At 40.4% G+C, this 25,295-nt stretch overlaps 1 protein-coding gene across 4 annotated transcripts in view; it reads right to left on the bottom strand.

The window, feature by feature from the left end:
• Positions 1–24,566, bottom strand: part of ZZZ3 (zinc finger ZZ-type containing 3) — a 103,582-nt gene extending 79,016 nt beyond the window's left edge. For all 4 annotated transcript variants that reach the window (XM_077905095.1, XM_077905094.1, XM_077905092.1 and 1 more), the window contains exon 1: positions 24,439–24,566. The gene's annotated coding sequence lies outside the window, so the exon portion shown is untranslated. The remainder of the gene's footprint in view (positions 1–24,438) is intronic.
• Positions 24,567–25,295: the final 729 nt, after the last annotated feature.

Genomic DNA, 25,295 nt, shown 5'->3' on the forward strand with positions numbered 1-25,295 from the left:
TCCTTTGAATATAAAGACTATTTCTTATTTGCCCAGACTCAGCGTCAAGAAATTTCACCCAGGGACACCTGGGTGGCTCAGGTCATGATCACAGAGTACTCCCTCAATGGGGGTTTGGGGGCCTGCTTCTCCTTCTGCCCCTTCCCCTGCTCATGCTCTCTCATTCTCTCTAATAAGTAAAATCTTAAAACAAAACAAAGCTTCACTCAGAAATACTTAAGCGAGGGGGAATCCCTGGGTGGCTCAGCGGTTTAGCGCCTGCCTTTGGCCCAGGGTGTGATCCTGGAGTCCCGGGATCGAGTCCCGCATCGGGCTCCCGGCACGGAGCCTGCTTCTCCCTCTATGTCTCTGCCTCCTCTCTCTGTCTATCATGAATGAATAAATAAATAAAATCTTTAAAAAAAAAAAAAAAGTAATACTTAAGCGAGGTACTTGTTCATTTCTGGATCTTCTGATCTTTTTCCCTTGGCTATAAAGTCATTAGAGTTTTGCACTTCACCTTGAAAAGCTTCTTACAAATAAAGAATAAATTCAGAGTACTTTTCCCTTTCGAGAGGTGAAATCTAAAGTCACTCTGTAATAGCTAACTGAGCCACTCAAGAGTCTAGTGGTTTGTTTTTTTTTTTTTTTTTTTTTTTTTTTTTTGAGTCTAGTGGTTTGTAAACAAACCATTAACTGTTCTTAATTATATATCCACAAAGCATGTTTATTTCTGTAGTAGAAGTTCTGGCCTATTGAGTAAATTAAAGAAACCTAGGAAGACTGGAATAGAAGATATTTGAAAACAGTGGATATCTACAAAACAGTCTTGGAAAAATTCTGCAAACACGAATCAAAGGTGATTTGTCTGTCTATAGTGTTGACATACCTATAGCATATATGTGAAACACATCTGAGTATACTGGGGGAAAAAACAAGTTTTACATTTTCATCCAAACTAAACTTAATAATTATGTGACCTTGAGTGAATAACCTCTGAATCTCAGTCCTCTTCTGTGAAATGGGGGAAAAAGTGTTCCAACTTGTCCTGAGAATTAAATAATTTATACAAAGTATCCCTAATATATAGTGCATCATCAACAGATGTATAGAATTATGAATGTTAACATTAATTATGTCCATTTTGCCAGGCACTATACTTTATTTGCATTATCTCACTTAAAACTCTCAAAATCCTGGGATGCCTGATTAAACATCAGACTCTTGATTTCGGCTCAGGTCATGATCTCAAGGTCCTGGGATTGAGTCTTGAATTGGGCTCCATGCTCACCAAAGAAACTGCTTTCTCCCTCCCTCTCCCACCCCCACCCCCAAAATAAATCCTAAGAACTCTCAAAATCCTATGGAGGTAGGTACTATTATCATTCCCATTTTACAGACAAGAAAACTGAGGCTTAAAAAAGTTAAATACCAAACATCACAAAGCTAAGTGGCAGGACATAGAGTCTAAACCACTTTATTGATACTCTGTGAACTTTCTCATTATACCTTCATAAAAACCTCAAAGATAGACAGGCTAGGCATCATCTTCATTTCTATATATGGCAACAAATTCAAGGAATACATATGATCACACAATTAATGGAGTCAGAACTTGAACCTAGATCTTACTGCCTAAACTAGGATTCAATCCATGAGACTGTAGCTCTCTGCATTATGATAATAATTCTACAAAACTGTGAATAAAAAACTTTTTCCAGGAGAAAACAGGGTTATGTCTAAAAAAACAGGTAACATGATCTTAAGCTAATACTTCGAATAGCAGTCAACAGTCATGTTTTCCAGAAGATAAAGATTTACCTGAAAATATCCATAACAAACAAAAAAAAGAAGATATCCATAACAACTTTATAATACTTATACAAAATCTGTGAGAATAGCCCACTACTGATCAAAAGCAGAAGATATTTTGACAGGTCTATTAATTGTTTTCTGTAGTATGTTTCTTGTTGAACGAATGACATCTAACACAGAGTTTAATATTTCTTTGTAAATCATTCAATCTCTCCTACGAAGTCATTCCCTCTCTGTATTCATTTAGAGGAAAAGGATATTCATCTATGGAGAGGTGTGAGGCCTAAACCCAAGGCAGTGCAAAAAGTCTGATACTGAAAGTACTCATCATTGTATTTATTTTTGACTTATCTCCTAGAAAACTTAAGAAAAGCAAGTCATTTAAATAGTTATTAAATAATATGGATACAATGTAAGCAAAGCATTTTAAAGATCAAAATTAGAAAATTACCTTTGAGTTTTAGTCATCACAATATTTTTTAATGTTTAAAAGGAACAAGTCCATTCTTTTTTAACCAACAGAAGTATGAACAAATACAGTAATTTGATTTAAGACAAAGCTAAAATACAGTACAGTGGGAAAAGAAAGGTTTCTTTAATAGATTATACTGAGTCAACTGGATATCCATATGGAATAAAATGTTTTGACTATTACCTCATGTCACACACCAAAAAATCAACTTATATAGGCAAAGGATCTAAATGTGAAGTGTAAAGAATTACTTTTTAGAGACAAGAGAACATCTTCATAATCTTGGAGTAGGCAAAAATTTTCTTAAACCATTCACAAACATTACTCGAAAAAAAAATGGATCAACTGGATATTAAAATTTAGAACCTTGTTCAGCAACACCATTAAGAGAATATGAAGGTAACCTGGAATGATAAAAAAATATTTGCAATGCATATTCTGATCAAAGAAAGGACTCATGACCAAAATATATTCTAAAAATTCTTATATACCAGTAAGAACTAGACAACTTAGTATTTTTTAAATGGTAATGACCAGACACACTTCACACACAAAAAAAGATTAAATTAGCCAATCAACATGAAATAATGCGGGGATCCCTGGGTGGCTCAGCGGTTTAGCGCCTGCCTTTGGCCCAGGGCGCAATCCTGGAGTCCCGGGATCGAGTCCCACATCGGGCTCCCAGCATGGAGCCTGCTTCTCCCTCCTCTTGTGTCTCTGCCTCTCTCTCTCTCTCTCTCTATGTCTATCATAAATAAATAAATAAATATTTTTAAAAAAAACACATGAAATGATGCTCTCTTTTATTGCTCATCAGGGAAGGAAACAGAAATCAAAATCAAAGTGACTAAGACTTTTTTAAAAAAAGATAAGACCAGGGGATCCCTGGGTGGCTCAGTGGTTTAGCGCCTGCCTTTGGCCCAGGGCGTGATCCTGGAGTCCCGGGATCGAGTCCCACATTGGGCTCCCTGCATGGAGCCTGCTTCTCCCTAGCCTGCGTCTCTGCCTCTCTCTTTCTCTGTGTCTCTCATGAATAAATGAATAAAATCTTTAAAAAAAAATAAAAATAAAACCAGGTATTGACAAGAATGTGAACAACCAGAACTCTGATACACTATTATAAATTAATACAACCACCTTGGGAAAGTATTTGTCAATATCTACAGTTTAATAGAAACATACTGTCCAACCCAACCATTTCAATCCAAGGTATATACTCAATAGAAATATATACACATGTGGAAAAAAAATCCATGCATAGGTACATCTAAAGACATGTACAAGGATGTTCATAGCAGTACCGATTGTGACTACCCAAATGTTCATCAATAGATAGTCTGTATACACACAGCCATGAAATAAACAAGCTGAAAGTTCATGCCACAGTATAAAGCCTACAAGCATACTGTTTCGCCAAAGAGACACAAAGCAATGCATACTGTATCACCTTTATTTTTTTTTAAGATTTTATTTATTTATTCCTGAGAGACATAGAGAGAGAGAGAGGCAGAGACACAGGCAGAGGGAGAAGCGGGCTCCATGCAGGGAGCCCAACGTGGGACTCGATCCCAGGTCTCCAGGATCACACCCCGGCACTAAACTGCTGAGCCACCGGGGCTGCCCTGTATCACCTTTAGATGCAACTTGAGAATGATGGAATAAATTTGTGATGATGCAGTTAATTTAAGCACGGCTGAGGCCACCTACGTGTACACACATCATACCCATAGTGTATGACATAAGCAGCAACAATCAAGCTCCTCCATAAGATCTGGTCTATGGCTAATGAGCAGACAGCCAAACCCAAATTTCAGCAAAATTTAAGGCTGAAATCTCAGTGGCCAAGCAACAGAAGGTAACAGTAGCCCTAAAAAGACATCATTGAAATACTCTGATTTAATTCTGCCTGAAGCCAGAGAATAACAACCTGAACTTTTTAATTTTACGAGTCAAAAAAAAAATTCCTTTTGTTGACTGATGACTTAGAAGCAATGAGATGAGAAAAGTATCTATATATCATTCTGAGGTGCCAAGGAGCCTGGTTATTCTTAGAATTGAAAGCTTGGCAATGAGCCTTAGACCAGAAGGGCTGATTCATTTCAATATACATTAACTGCGCACATGTTATATAGTATGCACTTACCATTATTAAGACACAGTCTCATCTCTGCAAGATCATTCATCTTTAATGGACATTTGTAATCTAAGTATGTATTAATAATTCAGCAAGGCCTATGTGAAATATCTGATGTAAAGATCCCTCTATTATCTTCATTTTTTTAAGACTTTGAGAGTGAGTGAGTGAGTGAGATAAAGTACAAGTGAGTACACATGAGCAGGGAGAGAGGCAGAGGGAAAAAGAGAAGCAGACTGCTGAGCAGGGAGCCCGACTCGGCTCAGTCCCAGGACCCTGGGATCATGCCCCAAGCCAAAGGCAGATGCCTAACCAACTAAGCTACCCAGCTGCCCCTATTATCTTCAACTTTTATAAATGTTTCATTTTACCAACTTGTAGTTTTCCTCACTAAGGCTACCTTTCATAGCTGATTATATATAACATTTTGGAAATGTGCATAAATAATTATGATTAAGTGCTTGCTTTAAAATATTAAAGACAAGTCTTGCATTTATTATAATAATTTTTTTAAAGATTTTATTTATTTGAGAGAGAGAGAGAAAGAGAGAGCCAGAGAGAGCTCAAGTGGAGGGGAGGAGCAGAAGCAGTAGCAGACTCTCTACTAACCAGGGAGCCTGACACAGGCCTTGATCCCAGGACCCTGGGATCATGACCTGAGCTGAAGGTAGATGTTTAACTGACTGAGCCACCTAAGTGTACCACAATTATAATAATTTTAAATTCAAATTTTGCAATGCTGTATTTAGAGTGGTTATAAGTTTGTCAATTAGTTAAATTTAGAGGAATAACCTAAATTCCCATTCGTTTTATTCAATGATTTTTATCTTTAAGGATGTTTAACTTAATATCAGTTCAATTTAATGTCAGTTTATTTAAAACCCAGTCACAGGTGATAAATTATCACATAACCCTCTCTAAAAGCCATGCTCCACCTGTCCTAAGAATTCTCAATGGTCTTGGTCAACAACAACAACCACCAAAAAAAAAAAAAAAAAATCAAGAAAAATGGACTAGTAAGTCTCAAGAGAAAATTATCAAGATGAGACAAACCAAGGTAAAGATTCAAGATGACTCAGGACATTTTACCTTCAGCCCAGGTCATGATCCCAGGGTCCTGGGACGGAGCCCCACGTCAGGCTCCCTGCTCAGCGGGGAGTCTGCTTCTCCCTCTCCCTCTGCACCCCCTCAGACTATCTTGCTCTTTCTCAAATAAAGTCTTTAAAAAAAAAAAAAAAAAAAAAAAGGAGAAGCAATCTATAGAGAAGATTAGTAGGAGTTCCCAGCTAGTCTCAGCATTTCAAATATCTTTAACTGGCATAACAAATCTCTTATACAGTAGTTGCTTCTTGATATTCACAGTAGTTATGTTCTATAAAGTTGCCACAAATGCTGAATTAGCCAATACTGAACCATTTCTCCTTAAGAGTTAAGTTCCTGTAAGTTAAGTTAACTTAAGAGTTAAGTTCCTGTAAGCCTCTGGTCACATTTTTATCAACCAATCAATACGTAATCATGTTTTACCTGTGTTTTGGTTTAAAGACACCTTATTTAATATATATTGTTAATTCATTAACACTGAATTCACTGCCAACAGTAATGTACTTCATACTTGAATAAAGCTTATCTAACACATGTATTTTCTCCGTAAGATTCATCACATTACTGCACTTGGGAAAACCAGACAGCACTTCCAGTACTACCCTTGGAGGTCATTTTATGTAAACTCTGTGCCCAACATGCAGCTTGAATTCACAACTCCAAGATCAAGAGTCATATGCTCTACTGACTGAGCCAGCCAGTAGCCCTGTAGGTCTTTTTTTTTTTTTAAGATTTTATTTATTCATAGAGTCAGAGAGAGAGAGAGAGAGAGGCAGAGACACAGGCAGAGGGAGAAGCAGGCATCATACCGAGAGCCTGATGTGGGACCCGATCCAGGGTCTCCAGGATCACGCCCTGGGCTGCAGGCGGCGCTAAACCGCTGCACCACCGGGGCTGCCCCTTGTAGGTCATTTTAAACAGCAAAATCACATCCCCCCCACCCCCCAAAAAACACACACAAAAATGTGAAAGATACGGCACTAAATAGAGCGTGCGAAAAAAATTTATAGTATGAAAAGTAAAAGAAGACAACATAACTCTGTTCAATCTCAGTTGGGAATGTGTGCTCCCTGGATGACTCTTTTCATCACTCTGAACATGTCTGTGAATGACTGACCATAAAAGGTCCAATAATATTCACCGGAGTAACAAATACATTTTAGAAAGTGGGTGAGTTCATAAATATGGAATCAACAAGTAATGAGGGAACCCTGGGTGGGCATGTTAGTTATTTCAGTTAGTAGGAGACCATCAGGTTGCTTTTAAAATAAAGCTGTATTTGAGGCACCTGAGTGCCTCAGCTGGCTAAGCATCCGACTCTTGATTTCGGCTCAGGTCATGATCTCAGGGTTGTGAGATCATGCCCCATGCCCCAGCACTGAGTCAGCCTGTCACTCTCCCTCTACTCCTCCTCCCCTTACCACCCCCCCCTCAAATAAATAAATAAAATCTTTATTTTTTTTATTTTATTTATTTATGATAGTCACATAGAGAGAGAGAGAGAGAGGCAGAGACATAGGCAGAGGGAGAAGCAGGCTCCATGCACCGGGAGCCTGACGTGGGATTCGATCCGGGGTCTCCAGGATCGCGCCCTGGGCCAAAGGCAGGCGCCAAACCGCTGCGCCACCCAGGGATCCCAAATAAAATCTTTAAAAATAAGCTAGACCTTAAAAAAAATTAAACCTGAAGACAGTAAGTCATAAATCATTAATATAGCAGAAATCAATAAAGGTTAAAAGGGACATTTTCTAGAAACTCTAACAACGTAAATTTAGATATTCCGCTCAAGGCTATAGAAGGGTTATAAATGCGGATTCTCCAATATTTCAATTTATCTAAGGAAAAAAATTCCACCTAAGGAAAATTTTTGTATCAAAAAAAGTGTAATTTTATATTTGACGTAGTAATCAGAGAAATACACAGATGCCAAATTCCAAAACCTGATTATACAGAGAAATACACAGATGCCAAATTTATTTGCAGAGAAATACACAGATGCCAAATTCCAAAACCTGATTATAAGAACTTCAGATTAAACATCTCTCTTAGGAAACATTGCCAAAAATGCCACTTCATTCCACTGTTTTAAGTGCATGGCCCAACTTTCCATGGTAAGAAAACTCATAGTGGAAAACATTATTTACCAAGGAACACAGGACATAAAAAGATGCTAAGTGTCATCAAGCCTCCCTACTGTAAGAGTTCTTTGTTCTCTTCCCTTATCAGGGAAAGAGATTTTTTTTTTTTTTAATTTTATTCATGAGAGAGAGGCAGAGACACAGGCAGAAGGAGAAGCAGACTCCATGCAGGGAGCCCCATGTGAGACTCAATCCCAGGACTCCAGGATCACACCCTGGGCCGAAGGCGGCGCTAAACTGCTGAGCCACCCGGGCTGCCCTGGTTTTAATACCAAATACCACTAGAGTCCTTTCTCTCATTAGATCTTTCATTCTACGAGACCCCTTTTCCCAATCAGTATATTCATCAGAAAATAAAAACACCAAAATCTTATAGAAGATATGTAAATTGGATATTCTAAATTAAATCCTTTCTAAGACACTTTTGATTTTTTAAAATTTTTTCACTAAAAAAGGTTTTATTCTTTTCCAGAATAAATAAATATAATTTCAGTTCAGTTTTTTTAAGTATATGTGCTACCAAAGTGAGCACTGAATTAATGTAATTTCTGCATCAATTTCTTCATACAGAGCTATGGAACTTTCTACAAATCAATGAAAAAGTCAGTACAGACTCACATATTAAAATAATCACACAAGCAAGATGATCTAAATTTTGATGATAAAAATTTTAGGACTCTATAATTTCATAACAATAGTAAAAATATTAAGGTTTAAAATCTCTCAATAATTAACACATGACACCATTTCCATAAAGTTTGAAGTCAAAGAAACTATGCTGTCAAAAATCAGGATGAAGATCACCCTAGGGTGAGGAGTAGAAAGTGAAGAAGGTGCTGCTCATGTTCTTTCTTGCTCTTGATGCTGGCTACCTGGGGAGCGTTCAAGGTTCTGAAAACTCACTGGGCTATACATTTAATAATGATAATGGTTTACATATGTACGTGTTATAGGTCAACAAAAAAGTTTTTAAAAGTTAATTACATTCTGAAACTAAGAGTAGTACAAGCAAGAAGCCAGAAAACTACATTTACAGCAGAGGTACACCAATCGAGACCAATCAACACAGCTGGTATTCCTTTGTTTTTTTTTTTCTTCAAAAAGCAACAAACCATTGGATCTCTGAGATCATACAAAATCCAACTCCTCTAAAAGTCTCTACCAAATCCAACTAGTTATTCCCCCAACACAAAAGTTTGGGGGAAAGTCCCTATACCATTTAAATCCCTTCGAAGCTTTTAACCAAGTCATCACTTCCCTCCTTACTTTGGATCTCCCATCTTTGACTTCCATTTTCTTCTAGTTTTCCTCCTATCTCTGAGATTAATTTTCCAAGTTTTCTCCCCTCCATTTCCACAGGCATTGTGACTCCTCTGCACTCCCCAAAATGTGGATATCCGTTTTTTTAGCCCCTCTCCACAGGTAAAGTCATTAAAATAATTTGAGTTATAATAACCTATAAACTTTTATATCTCTAGACCCAATCTCCACCCCAAACTTCAATCTACCATTTCCTGTGCTCCCAATCTAGAGGTTCCAAAAGTACCCTTTGTTCAAAAAGTACAAATCTTCAATCGTTTTCTTCCTACCCCCAAAATATTATCTCCTCTCTAACTCAAGAATCTCAATAAAAAATATCTAATCACTGAAGCCAAAAAGCTTTCAGACATTTTAACTCTTTTCTTTCCCCAACAATATATGATCAACAAATTATTCTTCTAAAATGTCTTGAAAAGAACTAACTTTTCTTTCTGTCCCATTGTTACTGCTCCAGTTCAGGTCATTGTCACCCTATCTTAATAACAGTCTAATTAGTCTGTGATTACAATCTATTCTTTTTTTTTTTTAATTTCAAGATTTATTTATTTATTTATTTATTTAGAGAGAGCACAAGCAGAGGGAGCAGCAGGTAGAGGGAGAGGAAGAAGAAGAAGCAGGCTCCCTGCTGAGCAGGGTGGTTGGGGACAGGACCCTTGGATCATGACCAGAGCCAAAGGCAAATGCCTGACTGAGCCACCCAGGTGCCCCTACATCTATCCTTTTATCTGTTCACAATATAACTGTTTTAATAAACCCAGCCCTCATTCTGATTTTTTCAGTCTCCCAATTAAAAAAACTTTAAAAGATAATGATTTCCCCCCTTCTTCAATGGAAAACTCTTCCTCAAAGCCCAATTCATGACCCATCAGAATTAACTAACTTCTTTTTTGCTCCTGTAAGGCTTAATTCTTCTAGCACAGAATTTATAATGCAGTTTTGTATGTCTATATTCCCTACTTGATTATAGGCTCCTTTTTTTTTTTTAATTTTTTATTTATTTATGATAGTCACAGAGAGAGAGAGAGAGAGAGAGAGAGAGAGAGGCAGAGACACAGGCAGAGGGAGAAGCAGGCTCCATGCACCGGGAGCCCGACATGGGATTCGATCCCGGGTCTCCAGGATCACGCCCTGGGCCAAAGGCAGGCGCTAAACCGCTGCGCCACCCAGGGATCCCGATTATAGGCTCCTTAAAGAAGCAGTGCAATTCATTTTTTATTCTCGTGGTACAGTGCCTTAAAATTGGTGAACTGAAGAGAGAATTCTGCTTATACAATTTTTTAAAATCTGAATTCCGTATTTTTTTGCAAATTCTTCACTTTTAAGCAACTTACACCGGAAGTTCCTGCCTGTAGTTTCAGGCAAAATTTTTAAAGTTGCTTTAGTTATATCTATCCTTGTCAGTGAGTTGTTCTGAAATTTTATAACACAACTGCGTATTTATCCAAAGCATAAAATATTAAAAAGAACAAGAACAGAAAGTCTTTTTCTTAGATATATCTCTAAATTTGACACTGATCCCTTTTTAACACATTTAAAGGTTTTTTGGTTATTGTTGTTGTTTTTTTAAGCAATCTCCACATCGAATGTGGGGCTTGGATTTACAGCCTCAAGATCATGCCACATGCTCACCAACGAGCCAGTCAGGCGCTCCCCTTTTTGAGAAAGGTTATTTTATGCCTCTTAATGTAGTATTCCTGAGGCTGATAAGCCTCTATCTTTCTACCTCACCTCCAAGGATGGAAAGTGATTTGTAAAACCACTATTTTCTTGTTCTTTTACAAGATTTATTTAGAGAGAGAGAGAGAGTGCACGCACTTATCCACACACAGCAGGGAGGGGCAGAGGAAGAGTCTCAAGCGGACTCTGTAGAACTTGGAGCCCTAGGTGAGGCTCAATCTCAGGTCCCTGAAAATCAGGACCTGAGCCAAAACCAAGAGTTGGATCCCCACCAGGCGTCCCACCACTATTTTCTTTTGTAAAAATAAGATCTTAAGTCTGTTTCTAGTCTTGTCACATACTTTGAGTCACCACAAATTAACAAAAGCTATCACCACCTCTCAGTTCCTTTGTGTCACTTAGATCATCTAAAATCTATGCAGCATCAGCCAGATAGGTAGAAGATTCTTGGAATCTAATCAAGTGGTGAAGCAACGTGGATGGGGTTTACAGAACTTGTTCAGGCAATGCAGTTAAAAGCAGTCACAAAAAAATTTACAGAAGGCCTTAACCTTAGAATTCAGAAGAAATCAAAAGGGCACTGTCTTGGAGTGCCTCAGTTATCACTGGGACGAGTGTTAAAGGTTCCATATACCCCTCTGTGGCTTAAGAAAAACCACCTGGACAAAGGCAGCTCCACAGGCCAATGCAGGGCTGATTATTAGCCTGTCAAGAGATGGTAACTGATCTGTGGTCATACACTGTGTCACAGAAATTTCAACTTGCTTGAGACAACAAAACTGTTTCCCTAAATGACTATCCAACCTCCAAGATGAACTAGAACTAAATATTGAAATTAAGTATGTCAATCCCACGATATTAATGTCTGTTAGGTTTTAAAGCTATCCTACATATTTTTTGACATTTTTGTAATGTTTAAGGAATTTTAACCCTATAGAATCTGATAGCCTTATGATTCTAAATTTAAAATGGTAACTGACAGGTGGCACCTAGATAGCTCAGTGGTTGAGCATCTGCCCTGGTCTCAGGTCAGGATCCTGGAGTCCTGGGATCAAGTCCTTCATCAGACTCCCCACAGGGAGCCTGCTTCTCCCTCTGCCTGTGTCTCTCTCTGTGTCTCTCATGAAAAATAAATTTTTTTCAAAAATGGTAACTGACTAGGGCACCTGAGTGGCTAATTAATCATCGGCTTTTGGTTTCAGCTCAGTCATGATCTCAGGGTTGTGAGATCGAGCCCCAAGTCGGGCTCTGTGCTCAGCTGGTCTGAGATTTTCTCTCCCTCTCCCTTTGGCCCTCCCCAGACTCACACACTCTCTCTCTCTCTCTCCTGCTCCCTAAAACATATAAATAAAATGGTAACTAACAAATTTAAAGGTGTGAGTATATTTGGTTTGGTTAATAAGCAATACTGGAATGTTTTAAGAGAACCTGTGACTCACTATATTTACAAGTTGTATTCATTAACTTTAAAAGTTTCAGGTATTTGAGAAAGTCCTGCTTGTTGAAATTTTATAGTAATCCATAAGGCATATGAAGTGCTAAAACATAAAATCCAGTATGTTAAACATGTGAAGAATATAATGAAGCAGCAGTAGTACTAACAGATAAAATTCAGAGTACTTTTTTTCAAAGAACATTCTCCTAGTGCCCAACATTGTTCCAAGTACTTTACAGTATAAATTCATTCATTCAACAGTCACGTGAGCATACACCATGAACAAGGCATCATTCCAGACTCTGAGAACTAAACCAGTGAACATAATTCCAATCTTCATGGATCTTATATTTTAATAAGAAATATCAGTTATGATAATTACTATAAAGAAAAATAAAACCAGGGAATTTGTAGGCAAGAGGTGCTATGTTATACGGCATAATGAAGGTAACATCAGCACCATCCACACAAGACTATGTAAATGATACCTCTTGGAAACTCCCTCTTCAGAAAAAACCCTCTCTACACCAGATGACATGTGATTCTAAGTATGGGAGCAAGCCACGCAAATATATGAGAAAAGTATTACAGGAAAAGAGATTTAATCTATTCAATTAGAAATACTAATATTTCTATTTAAATAGAAAAAATTTATTTATTTATTAAATAAATATTTAATATTTTATTTTTGGGGGGTTCTTAAAAGTTAAAAAAGAAAGGCTTATGCATTAGGGTTTATAAGCAGGTTTGTTGGGTTTTTTTTAAGATTTTATTTATTTATTTATTCAAGAGAGACAGAGAGGGAGAGGCAGAGACACAGGCAGAGGGAGAAGCAGGCTCCATGCAGGGAGTCTGACGTGGGACTCGATCCCAGATGTCCAGGATCAGGCCCTGGACCGAAGGTGGCGCTAAACCTCTGAGCCACCTGGGCTGCCCCTATAAGCAGGTTTTTACTACCATGCTGTAGTTTGGTATTATAATGAAGGACTGCTAAAATATACCAGCTGGGGATGCCTGGGTGGCTCAGCGGTTTAGCACCTGCCTTCACCCCAGAGTGTGATCCTGGAGGCCTGGGATCGAGTCCCACATCAGGCTCCCTGCACGAAGCCTGCTTCTGTCTCTGCCTCTCTGCACGCCCCCCGCCCCTCTTTCTTGGTCTCTCATGAATAATAAAAAAATTTTTAAAAAACACTTAAAAATAAAATATACCAGCTGATTTTTTAAAAAAATCTATAATAGGCTAAAGGTGAGAATGACTTAAAATAGGCAAAATAAATCTTTTGAAGAAAATATCCTATAACTGGACTATGGAGTTAATTGCAAACCACTGTAAATTTACTAAAAGTTACTGAACCGTACACTCAAAACAATGACTCAGAAATCCTCTATAATTTATAAGAAGACCAGCATGTTCCTTATACTACTTTGAAATTAACACCACCATTTAGATGTATTCTGCAAATCTTCATTTCTTACTTGAAATTGAACTAAAAAGTTCAATTTTAACACAATGGGGCCTCTAGGTTCTGAAATACATTGTGGTCCTCTTTAATAAATACGGTTGTTGAATGTAGGACACTTGTCACTGTGCAAAATTTCACCTGACACATAAACCACTAAAAACTGCCTTATTATGAGCAGCTTCGGTGGCTCAGAGGTTTAGCACCACCTTCGGTCCCAGGGCGTGATCCTGGAAGCCTGGGATCGAATCCCAAGTCAGGCTCCCTGCATGGAGCCTGCTTCTCCCTCTGCCTCTGTCTCTCATGAATAAAATAATCTTTAAAAAAATTTTTTAAAAAGCTGCCTTATTAAAAGTATACGTAAGGACAAAATGTATAAGGGGACAATTTGGATAAATAACACCCTGGTGAATAAATTTAAGAGACTTGTATTTTTAGGGGCACCTGGGTGGCTCAGTCGCTTAAGTGGCTGGCTTCAGCTCAGATCATGATCCCAGAATCCTGGGATCGAGCCCCATGCCCCTGCTTACAGGGAGCCTGCTTCTCCCTCTCCACCCTGGCCATGCGCTCTCTTGCACGCACTCTTTCTCTCTCTTTCTCAAATAAATAAAATAATACATACTGTGATACTGGATCAAGGAAAGAAAACATAAACCCACATAAATGGTCCTATAACACTTCACTCCAAAAGCAGAATTTGAATGCTCAGGTTCTTATCACGGCATCCGGCATCCTGTGGCAGTCAAGATATATAGCCTCTACTTCAACCTGCTCATTGTGGATTGAGGGTAACAGAAACTATCCTTACCAGGTGGTTGAAAAGACTAAATAATAGTGAATACAGAATATTAATGTATCTAGCACACAGAAAATGTTCAGTAACTCTTAACCTATATTACTTTTTTTTTTTTGAAAGTAAGCTCTATGCCCAAGGTGGGCCTTGAACTTAACAACCCTGAGATCTACATTTGAGCCAGCCAGGAACCCCAACTATTTTTTAACTGGGCTCTATGGGGAGCACAAGGTGGGGCTTGAACTCGGGATCCACAACCCTAAGACTAAGACCCGCCTGGGTGGCTCAGTCAGTTAAGCACGTGCCTGCCTTCTGCTCAGGTCATGGTCCTGGGATCGAGCCCTACGTCAGGCTCTCTGCTCAGCTAGGGAGCCTGCTTCTCGCTCTCCCTCTGCCTGCCACTCCCCCTTCTTGTGCTCTATTAAATAAATAAAATCTTTAAAAAGAAAGAAAAGTATCTACCTATATATGTGGCTTAAGTCAAACTGGAAAATGTCCTGACTCCTTTGCCAAGTAAGAACAGCATTTATTCAAATTTAGTGGTAACTCTTTAACAGTTATAAAAGTCAGTTACTCTCTCCTTCATTCTTCATGAGATAATGTTTTCCTGTTATCATGATGTTCCCTTGAAGTCAGGCATTTTAAATCTCAGGGCAAAAAAGATAACTTAAGAAATTAGGCTAAAACTTTGTGTAACACTTAATTTCTACAAAAGCTCAACAAATAAAAAAAAATCACTGGAGTCCAAAATATAGGTGCATGTTATTCTTATTCTTGAACAATATATGGACGGGCAGCCCCGGTGGCGCAGCGGTTAAGCGCCGCCTGCAGTCCAGGGTGTGATCCTGGAGACCTGGGATCGAGTCCCACGTCAGGCTCCCTGCATGAAGCCTGCTTCTCCCTCTAACTGTGTCTCTGCGTCTCTCTCTCTAGCTGTGTCTCTATGAATAAATAAAATAAAATAAATAAAATGAACAATATATGGAAAGAAAAATTATGTGAAGGACCACAACAATAAATCTTTCATTACGCCTTTCTTTAAAAGTAAAAGAGTAAATGGAGGGGTAGAGAATAGAAGGGGTGAATTTGCTCAGCGGTTTAGCGCCGCCTTCAGCCCAGGGCCTGATCCTGGAGACCCGGGATAGAGTTCCACATCAGGCTCCCTGCATGGAGCCTGCTTCTCCTTCTGCCTGTGTCTCTGCCTCTCTCTCTTTCTCTGTGTCTCTCATGAATAAATAAATTTTTAAAATATCTTAAAAAAAAAAAAAGAAAGAAAGAAAGTTGCACTCATTTGAAGCCAGCCTGAAAGGGTATATAAACTAGGTAAGGCTTTTACCTGATTTTCCATTGTTTTGTAGCCTGTAACTTGATTTTATAAAATGCACACCACAATGTTACACTGTTCATAAATATAAAATAAACACCTTAAAAGTAAAATGGTTTCAACAAACTGGGACTTTTTCCTTGAGGTAGGAATGCTCACAATATTCTTTAAAATAACAGAGGAGGATACCACAGGGTTTCTGTCATAAAAATTAGAATAGGAATCACTGCTTGAAAGGAATTCAAAGAATGAAAAGAAAGCTGCCAAGTCATAGGATAAAAGTCCAAAAAGCCATTAGCTGGTCAGGAATGCTGTACCAAAGTGTACAAAACAAAATTATTAAGTGTGTGTGGGGGAGGGGGGGGAGGCTGAAGTACTGTTGTAGGCCAATCAATGATAGAAATTAAAAGTATCCCATTTGACCAAAAAACACTAAAACACAGAGTCTACCACACAATTTCTTTGATGTCCCCTTCCAAGAGTTCTCAAAATCATGAATGCAATGGGAAAAATGTCTAAGTCAAAGTGCTAAAATCTCCAGGTATAAATTACATTGAGTTCTAGGATTTCTAAAGCAGGATAAAAATGCAGTAATGCTGATAAACAAAACTAAGGTTCAAAAGCAGACAAAATTATTCTATGGTACTAGACATCAAAACAGTGGTTTCCCATGGGATGGGGGGTAATGTTAATGGCAACAGGACACAAGAACAGTTTCTGAGATTTTGATACTGTTCTCCTTCTTAGTAATGATTACACAGGTATATTTACATCGCAAAATTCACTGAATTGTACACTTATGAGAACTTCCTGTATTATACTGTAATCATATTTGCTTTTTTTTTAAAGCAGGGAGCAATTAAGGGACATTTCTCCCTCAGAAAATGAAACATTAGTGTAAAAACAAACATTAAAAATTTATATTTAGTGTAGACAGCTCAAATTAAGAATTACAGGTTTGGTGTGAGTACAGTTAAGATATAGAAGTATTGCAAAGTTCCTCAAGGGCTATCAGTAGATATATCTCACAAACACACACACCTTTCTCAGGAGAAAAAAATCTTGGCACCGCCCTCTATAAAACTGCCAAGCTAACAAATTAAAAAAAAGGACTATTTCACCTTATTTCTGAAACACAATAGATCTGCTTTCTAATGGGGACATGTATAAGAACTGCAGGATGTTTTCCTTAAGCTTTTGATCAATTTTAAAAAAGAAAAAAACTAGTAAGAAAGGCATAAATAACTGCCAGAATACAATTAGCAATTATGATCTCCTGGACCACTTCATGCCATTTTCCAAGATCAACTCATCCCTCAGGAAGTAAGCAGAATTCCAGTAGTGATAAAAGGTATAAATTTTGTTCCAATCCTTTAAATCTCATTCTAATCCAAGGTAGAAAGAAATCCATCCCATCAAGCTCTTCGCCTGCAATTCTCTTTATGTGATCCCCAAGCACAGACACACATTTTTTTCAAATATTTATTATGATTTCACAGTCACAAAGTTAATCTGGTTTTTCTTCCTAGCATTAATGTAATCATACACATCTGTAAACAACAGAACATGTTAGTCATTATTTAGCAAATACCTCTGGGACTTTCACAGTTTTAAACTGTAAATAAGTAAAAATATGGTTTTTTAAAAATTATTTTAAGATCTTCAATAATTATTTCGCAAAGAAGAAAAACACTCCCATAAACAATACCAACTTCTGATATTAAAAATGCTCTTGGCATGGATGGCCTCACTAATGCTCACCTGGAATTCCTTCAATTATTCATCATTAAATGTCAGTACATGCACGACGCTACTGTTCTTAACAGCTGAAGAAAGATATTGTGATTCTGTAAGTAGAGTCTTAGCACTGCCAATCAGCACTTCTTCATTAAATAGATTAGAGAGATATGATGTTAAACTATACATCACTATTTAATAAACGAAACACCATCCTAACCTGTTGATCCTGGCAGTTTGTTTCTAATAACACAAAAATCTACTGAAGTAGTTTTTCTCTTTAAGTAGCCTCTAATACTGTACTCTATTTTGTCCACTCAGGAAAGGAGAGGGGGACCTGGCTGGCTCAGTCTAAGGAGCATGCAACTCTTGATGTCAGGGTTGAGAGTTCAAGCCCCACACTGGATGTGGAGATTGCTTAAAAATAAAATCTTGAAAAAAAAGAAAGGAGAAATTACTTCATTTAATCCTACTAAATTCTGTGGTATGGGAAAAGAATTTAGAATTTTGGCTGACAAGAAAACAAATTATAAAACAGTGTTTTGTACAGAATGAGCTTTATTATCCTCAATTTGTAGTGTTCTTAAAAATCAATACCAAAACAAGTATCACAATAAAAAGACACCAGGTCAAAAGACAGATGTGCTGCAGGGAATAATCGAAAAAAAACAATACTAATATTATTTTAAAGATTGTAATAAAAATAAAGTAAAAAGTATTTAAAATATAAAAATGAAACACAAAACAATGAGAAAATAAAAGATTACTTAACATAGTTGAGACAATTACCAATTTGGAGGAAAACATTCATATTCTCACTTCACACCAATACCAGATGAGGTAAACAGTTAAATTTATTTAGGTCTAATTTAGAAAAACTAAAGGAGACAGTATTAAATCAGTATTGTTTATTCATTACATTTCCAGAGGAGGAATTTCAGAAGTTCAATAGAACAAAATTAGGTCAAAAGATTTGATTACATTAATTTCAAAATTGTTTATCTAAATTCACAAACAAAATACATCTATTAAACATAATGTTTCACCTCAGGAGTAATCTAAAAAAAAGAAGTGGCATAAGTTATACCCTATGAAGTTTTTATAAATAATACTTACTAAAGAGATATAGAGCAACAGCCACTTCAACATGAACATAAATTGATCCTTTTGGTAAATAGTGTGACAAATATGTTCTAAAAGCCTTTAAAAACACACCTAAGAATTTGTGGTGTTGGCAATATATGAGAAGATAATACTATATGCAAGAAAATATCTTATGTATAAAAACATTCTTCATGCTGTTATTTATATATGCAAAAAATTAGCAAGGGGAATGATATATCTACACATAAGCATCACACAACCATTTGTTATTTTGGTTATGAAGACTTATTGTGAGAATGGAAAAATGTTACCTTAGGTTAGAAAGTAGAACATGGTATTAAATGTTTTATTTGCAAGTATATAAAAGGTGTATCTTTTAAATAATGTAAGAAATATATCAAAATGTTAATATGGTTATAGTAATTCCTAGATTTAAAATCCTCAAGCCAGCCGTTAAAGTCATTAAAACACACACAACATAGTTTATACTTAAATCAAATACTATCTACCATTACTCTACCAGGAATAGAGAAAATGGCTTAAATTAACATATTAAAAGACAAAAAGCAAGCAAAGCAATAAAGAAAATTCACTACAATATGAAACATTTCTCACCTCAGGACACTCATCAGTGCTAAAGATGGAGACTCATTATGGAATTACACAAACAGGTCATTGACTAATTCTAACGATTTGCTTGAAAATTCCTTTATTAATAAAGGTGCTAGTCTTTACACAACTGCTTATCACTGGTATCAAATATTAAATATAACAGAGCCTTATTTGGGAGGTAATCCCTTGAATAATAAATAAGGAAATTGAGAAAAGCAATAAAATTAAACAAAGGAAATGCCATACACAATAGCATCATTTTTATTTGGTATTACGAGATGAGTTCTGTAAGTCAATTTTCCAGAAAACTGAAAAGCATTAATTTACAAAGCTTTGAAAACATTTACTCATAGCAATCTTTTAAAAAGACAGCAATCTTTTAAAAAGACACCAATTCCTTACTTCCTTAAACACAGTACATAGAATAAAAGTCTATTTGTGATTAAGGTCATCGTGAAACACACCGTGTACCATACTGCTCTGCAATATTGTGATTCCCTCAGAAGTTAATAATAGGACTGTATGTCTCTATGCAATGGCCTTAAAACACAATTCTTCTATAGTTCCATCTATTTTTAAAAAGCTTTTCTTCCTTTCCCCTTGAAATAAAAATGACACTTCAGCCGTCAGTGTGCCTAACTTCAATGGCCAATCCTGTGGATTATCATCTGTGAGCTAAAAAAATCAGATAACTAACCCTGTTGGCGCTGCAAAATGCATTTACTCCACTTAGGAGTTTCTGAAGAAAGAGCATAGGCTTATGGTACTTGATTACAGTTATTGTGAAGGCTCAGATTTCCTGCTGTTTCAAATGGCTGAGATCATTTACACTCAAAAAATATCCGTTGAATTACCGAATATAACTTATAATGGAGTTCCTAATAATATTATAAATAATAGTAACTGAATAGTGTGATAATCTCCTCAGGGAAAGTTACTGAACTCAATTGTCTCTGACAAGACAAAAATTACCTACCTAAATGAGAACAGCTGAAAAGAAAAAAAAACAAAGAGGTGAGAAAGACAAGTTAAAATAGCAAAGTCTATACTTCTACGGTGTTAGAAGTCAACACTTACAGGCTGTAGGAAATACTGCTCAGTGTTTTTTTTTTTTTTTTTAATTTTTATTTATTTATGATAGTCACAGAGAGAGAGAGAGAGAGAGAGAGAGAGAGGCAGAGACACAGGCAGAGGGAGAAGCAGGCTCCATGCACCGGGAGCCTGACGTGGGATTCGATCCCGGGTCTCCAGGATCGCGCCCTGGGCCAAAGGCAGGCGCCAAACCACTGCGCCACCCAGGGATCCCCTGATCAGTGTTTTTAAAGTATAATTACAGTGGTTATCAGAGTATTAGCTACAGAAATTTGTACCACAATGTATACCACGTTTATATTAAATACTACTTTAAAAATCAAAAAGTCTTCCAGCAAATATTCCTTGCAGTTAAATAGACTGAATTTTCACATGAAATTAGATCTTTTTAAAACGCACCTGCAACATATTTTCACTGATATTTTAAGTCAAGTAATTTCCTGTAATCTCTCTTGGACACTGATTCAAAAGGTGAGAAACAAAATTTATATTCTTGATATCACTAACATGTAACATAAGTATCACACCATATACTTTACAAAATTATAGGACTGGAAATTAGCTTTGTGTCAGATCCCAAGAAAAAATCCAAGTGAGAACAGATCAGTACTGTAATTATCACTGTTATTTTCCTCTGATCACTGAAGTTCATCGGCTCTCACAGATCACTTTTTTTTTTAATTTTTTATTTATTTATGATAGTCACACAGAGAGAGAGAGAGAGAGAGAGAGAGAAGCAGGCTCCATGCATCGGGAGCCTGACGTGGGATTCGATCCTGGATCTCCAGGATCGCGCCCTGGGCCAAAGGCAGAAGCTAAACCGCTGCGCCACCCAGGGATCCCCTCACAGGTCACTTTTACGACAGTTAATAATTGAGAAAAGGGAAAATAAAATTTCTTGGTTATTTAAGTTCTACTCAAGCAAATTCAAATCATGTTAAGATACATGCCTCTTCTTAGATTTTTCTCAGTACATTTCCATCCAGCACCTCAAGATAAGTACCAATCTCTAAAAAACTGGTAATCCCCAAAATCCACTACCAAAAACAGACTATAAAACAAAGGTGCAAGAAACTATCACAGGGATCAGATGCACATGGAAACTACCTAAGGCCTAACTACCAAGTAAAACTTGGTAGATACCTTTGCAAAGGCCATTATAGAACTGTGACCTTTGAGTCCATTGTCATTTTCACAATTTCCAACTTCTAAAATTAATAAAATGTCCTCAACATTACTTAACAAGAGAGCATTACCTAAAGAAGTCACAAAATTTCAATTAAATTCAGCTGCTGACTTTTTATGACAAGTGATATTAACCAATTGCTGAGATTAACTAAAAACCTTTTAAAAAGCTTTTTAAGAGGAAAAAATTGCCTGAAATTACAGATTCCAAATCCTGGTCAACTCAGTTGGCCCTCCAACCATCATGAACCTGTCTAGACCTGGCTCTGTCAAACTTCCACCATCCTGTCTTTTCTGTGCAACCTCTCCAATTCCATCTCCATATCCAACTACAAAGCCCCATGTCTCCTCCTCTTTCCCACATCACACCCTTCTCAACACTCACTTTCATTTCTCAACTTTCCTACTTGAACTGTTACAGCAGAAAACCACACAGTCCAAGAAGAGTGGAGTCACTCTGATGGGACTGATAAATACTGCTGGTAAGTTTTGGGGAAAAAAAATACAAAAAACAATCACAAAGTGCTGCTTAGCAACTTCCGAGGGTATGTACGTTTGTTTGTATTAACTACTGATCTACCTAGCACTCTCCTTCTGAGCTCATTACATTGCAGTCAGAACAATTCTGATAACTTTCAAAACTTCTGAAAAACTCCTACACACATATTTGGGTGAGAACTCAGGATATGTAATTATCGCAAAACATAAGCATCAATACAAGGAAGCTCAAATATATAACACAGGATACTAAACATAAAAATATAAAGCTCAACCGATAACATATTTCTTTTTAAATCCTATTTTACATGGATTTCATTTTGGTGCAAAATCACCAGCACACTGAATCTCTAAGACGGAAATAATGCTATCCCTCAAGATATTTTCACAAAACCGCACCACCAAAAAAAAAAAAAAAAAAAGTGGGCAAATTTTTTTAAAACCAAATATGAAAAAAATAAGTTAAATAAATAAAAGCAAATATGCAGATATTTGTCAAGACAATACGCATATTATCACTAAATGAAAATTTAGCTGGGTAGAAAATTTTGGTTACTAATGTTGTGACAGCGTTACTTAAAACACCACTCCGTTTCTTCGTCTTCCTTAAAAAAAAAAAACAAAAAAAAAAAACAAAAAAAAAAACCCACAAAACACATGGAATAATACACAGCTATTGCTAAGAATGGTCACAGAGATTTAAGACGGAGTAAGGCAACTTGGCAGATGACAGGGAGCTTTTTATTCTGAATATACACTTCTCTGTGGTAGTGTGAAGACAAATAAACACTTCTGTAGTTGGAGAGAAATTAATGAGTGGACGACCCAATTATCTGATGCCTTTTGTGATTAACTCCACACTACAAACGCTGAATAAATCCCCAGACTGCTCAAGAATACGGGGGGGGGGGGGGTACACTGTACATTCATTTGTTAAGATACTGAAGGTTGGAGAAAAATTAATTTTATGTCAAACTCATTTAAAGGAAAAACCAAGAGCAAACTTTCGGTGAAGTTTACGAAGAGAAGCTTGGTTCCCACCAAAATTTCGGCTTGAGACATTCCACGATCACCCTAAACCCCGCGACCCCAAGCCCCCGGCCTCTGGGCATCAAAGATGGCAACCCCCTAACCGGGGCCGCGACCGGGACCCGATCGATGAGGATCAGGAGTCAGCAGCCACGCGCAGAAAGAGGAGAAAAGAACGGTGTCAGTTCTGACGTCAGGGGCTGTCAGAGGCAGCAGGGCTCCTTCCAAATACTGTCAAAAGTGACCGTAAATACAGAGGAAGAGTCCAGAGAAAGTTCTCGGGGATCAAGGAAGCGGGAGCGAACGATGCCCGGAGAGCGGGGGAGGAAAAAACCAAACAAACAAACAAACAACAACAAAAAAAACAGAAGGCAAAGCTGCTGAGTTTTCGAGCGTCGGGGAAGGGCCCGCGGAGAAAGGCGCTGCGGCGGCAGCAAGCGACAGAACGGCTAACAGGTCTGGAATTCTTTGCAAAAAATGGCAACAAGAGGGGAAAAACTGACATGAACGTTTCAAAGTGGGAGCCGCGGGATCCCAGGGAGTCGTCCCGACCGCGCGACGACGGCCCCGGGCTTCCCGGGAGCGGGACGGAGGCGGAACCACCACCGCGCGCGGCGGGGGGCGGGGGGCCGGGGGGGCCGGGGGGGCCGGGGCTGGGGGCGCAGACGCTTCGGCAGGTGGCGGAGCGCCCGCAGGGGGATGGGGAGGACGGCGCTGCCCCCACCGGGGCCCCGGTCCTCCCTTCAGGACTCAGGGGGGCTGACCTAGCGCGTCTCCCGGCACCAAGAGGCACTCGCCCCCGGCCCCTCCCTGACAACTTGCCTTGCAGAAAGAGTTGTGGGTCCCAGGCCCCCGGAACCCAGGGCTTCGCCATCCAGGACAACTGCTCTGCCAACGAGGTCCCGCGAGAATCGACAGATCTCGCGATACAAACCCACTAGCCTCTCGCGAGTTCCCTCTAGAACCAACATGGCGGGACGAGGAAATCGGCATTTCGGAACCTGGAAAAGGGCTTCGTCAGCGGACTGGAGAACGTGTAGAACAGGGCAAATGCCAGAAAGCCTTTTCCGCCTTTTGTGTGTCCTCCTTACACCCCCGAGCAGAGGAGGAGAGCGGTAGCGGAGCCCTAACGCCTCCACTGACTACGGTTGGGCCACACAGACACGACCACACGCCGCCGCCTCGACCTGCCTCCCGGCCGGTCACGTGCACGCGGCCCCCGGCGTGCGCGTCACGTGGGCCGCCGCTGGCCGAGCGCGCGCCGGTCGTCCTCCCGAGAGCCCTCCCCGCCCCCCTATCGCCCGCGCACACGTGCGCGCGCACCCCCGCCCCACGTGGGGGCTCTGCCGCCGCCGCCGCCGCCGCCGCCGCCGCCAGCCCACCCCCTCCCGGCGCTCGGCGGCCGATCCGGGTCCCCGAGCCGAGGGCGCCCGGGGCTCCGTCCTCCTGCGCCCTCCCTTCCCCGCGTCCGCCCCCCCCGCCCCGCGCCGCCGCCGCCGCCGCCGCCGCCACGTGCCCCGAGCGCCTGCTCACCTTCCGCGCGGGGCCGGGCGCCGCGGGCCGCTCGCAGAGGCGCCGCCGCCGCCGCCACGGCCGTCGCTCGGGGGCCGCCGCAGGAAGCTCGGCCGCGGCGCCGCGGCGCTTCCAGGTGGGTCCCCGCCTCCCGCTCCTGCCACTTCCCGCAGCCGCGGCGGCTCCTTCCGGTCCCCTCCTCTCTCCGCGCTGGGGCCGGCGGGCGGCGAAGGCGGGCGGGCGCGCTCACTGCACCGCCTGCTGGCGGCCGCGGCCCGTGCAGCGCGCGGCGGGGGCGGCGGGGGCGGCGGGGGCGGCGGCGCCGGGGCGGGGGCGGCGGGGCCGGGGCCGGGGGGGCGGGGGCGCACACGCCCGCAGGTGCGCGGGGCCGGCCGCTGCCCCCCGCCGGCCCCCGCCCTGTCCTTGCGGCTGCTCCCGCGGCGCCCGGGCTCGTCCGTCCACGCGCGCTGCTGCGTCTGCCCGAGGGCTCCTGCGGCTCCGAGTCGCCGCTGCTCGGGCCGGACCGGAGGGCGCGGGGCTGCGGCTCCGCGGACACCGTGCCCGGGAGGCCGCGCTCGCAGCCCCGCCCTCCCCGGCTCCCGCGGCCGTGGCCCCCGGGCTGGCCCTGGCGGTGCCCCCCGCCCGCCCGCCCCGCCGCCAGGAACGGGGGCTCCGTCCACGCGGGGACTCCGTGGCTCCTGCTCGTTGCTGCGGCCCCGGGCCCGTGTCAGGCACCCAGCGGGGCGGCCCGAGGGGTCCAGTGTCTACCGCAGGCCGGCGGCGGCCCCGGGGACCCGGGATGCGGGATCGAGCCCCGCGTCGGCCCCGGCCTGGGTCTCTGCCTCTCTCGCTGCATGTGGGTCTCTCAAGAATCCATA

This window comes from Canis aureus, chromosome 8 (genome assembly GCF_053574225.1).
Source record: "Canis aureus isolate CA01 chromosome 8, VMU_Caureus_v.1.0, whole genome shotgun sequence".
Lineage (NCBI taxonomy): Eukaryota > Metazoa > Chordata > Mammalia > Carnivora > Canidae > Canis > Canis aureus.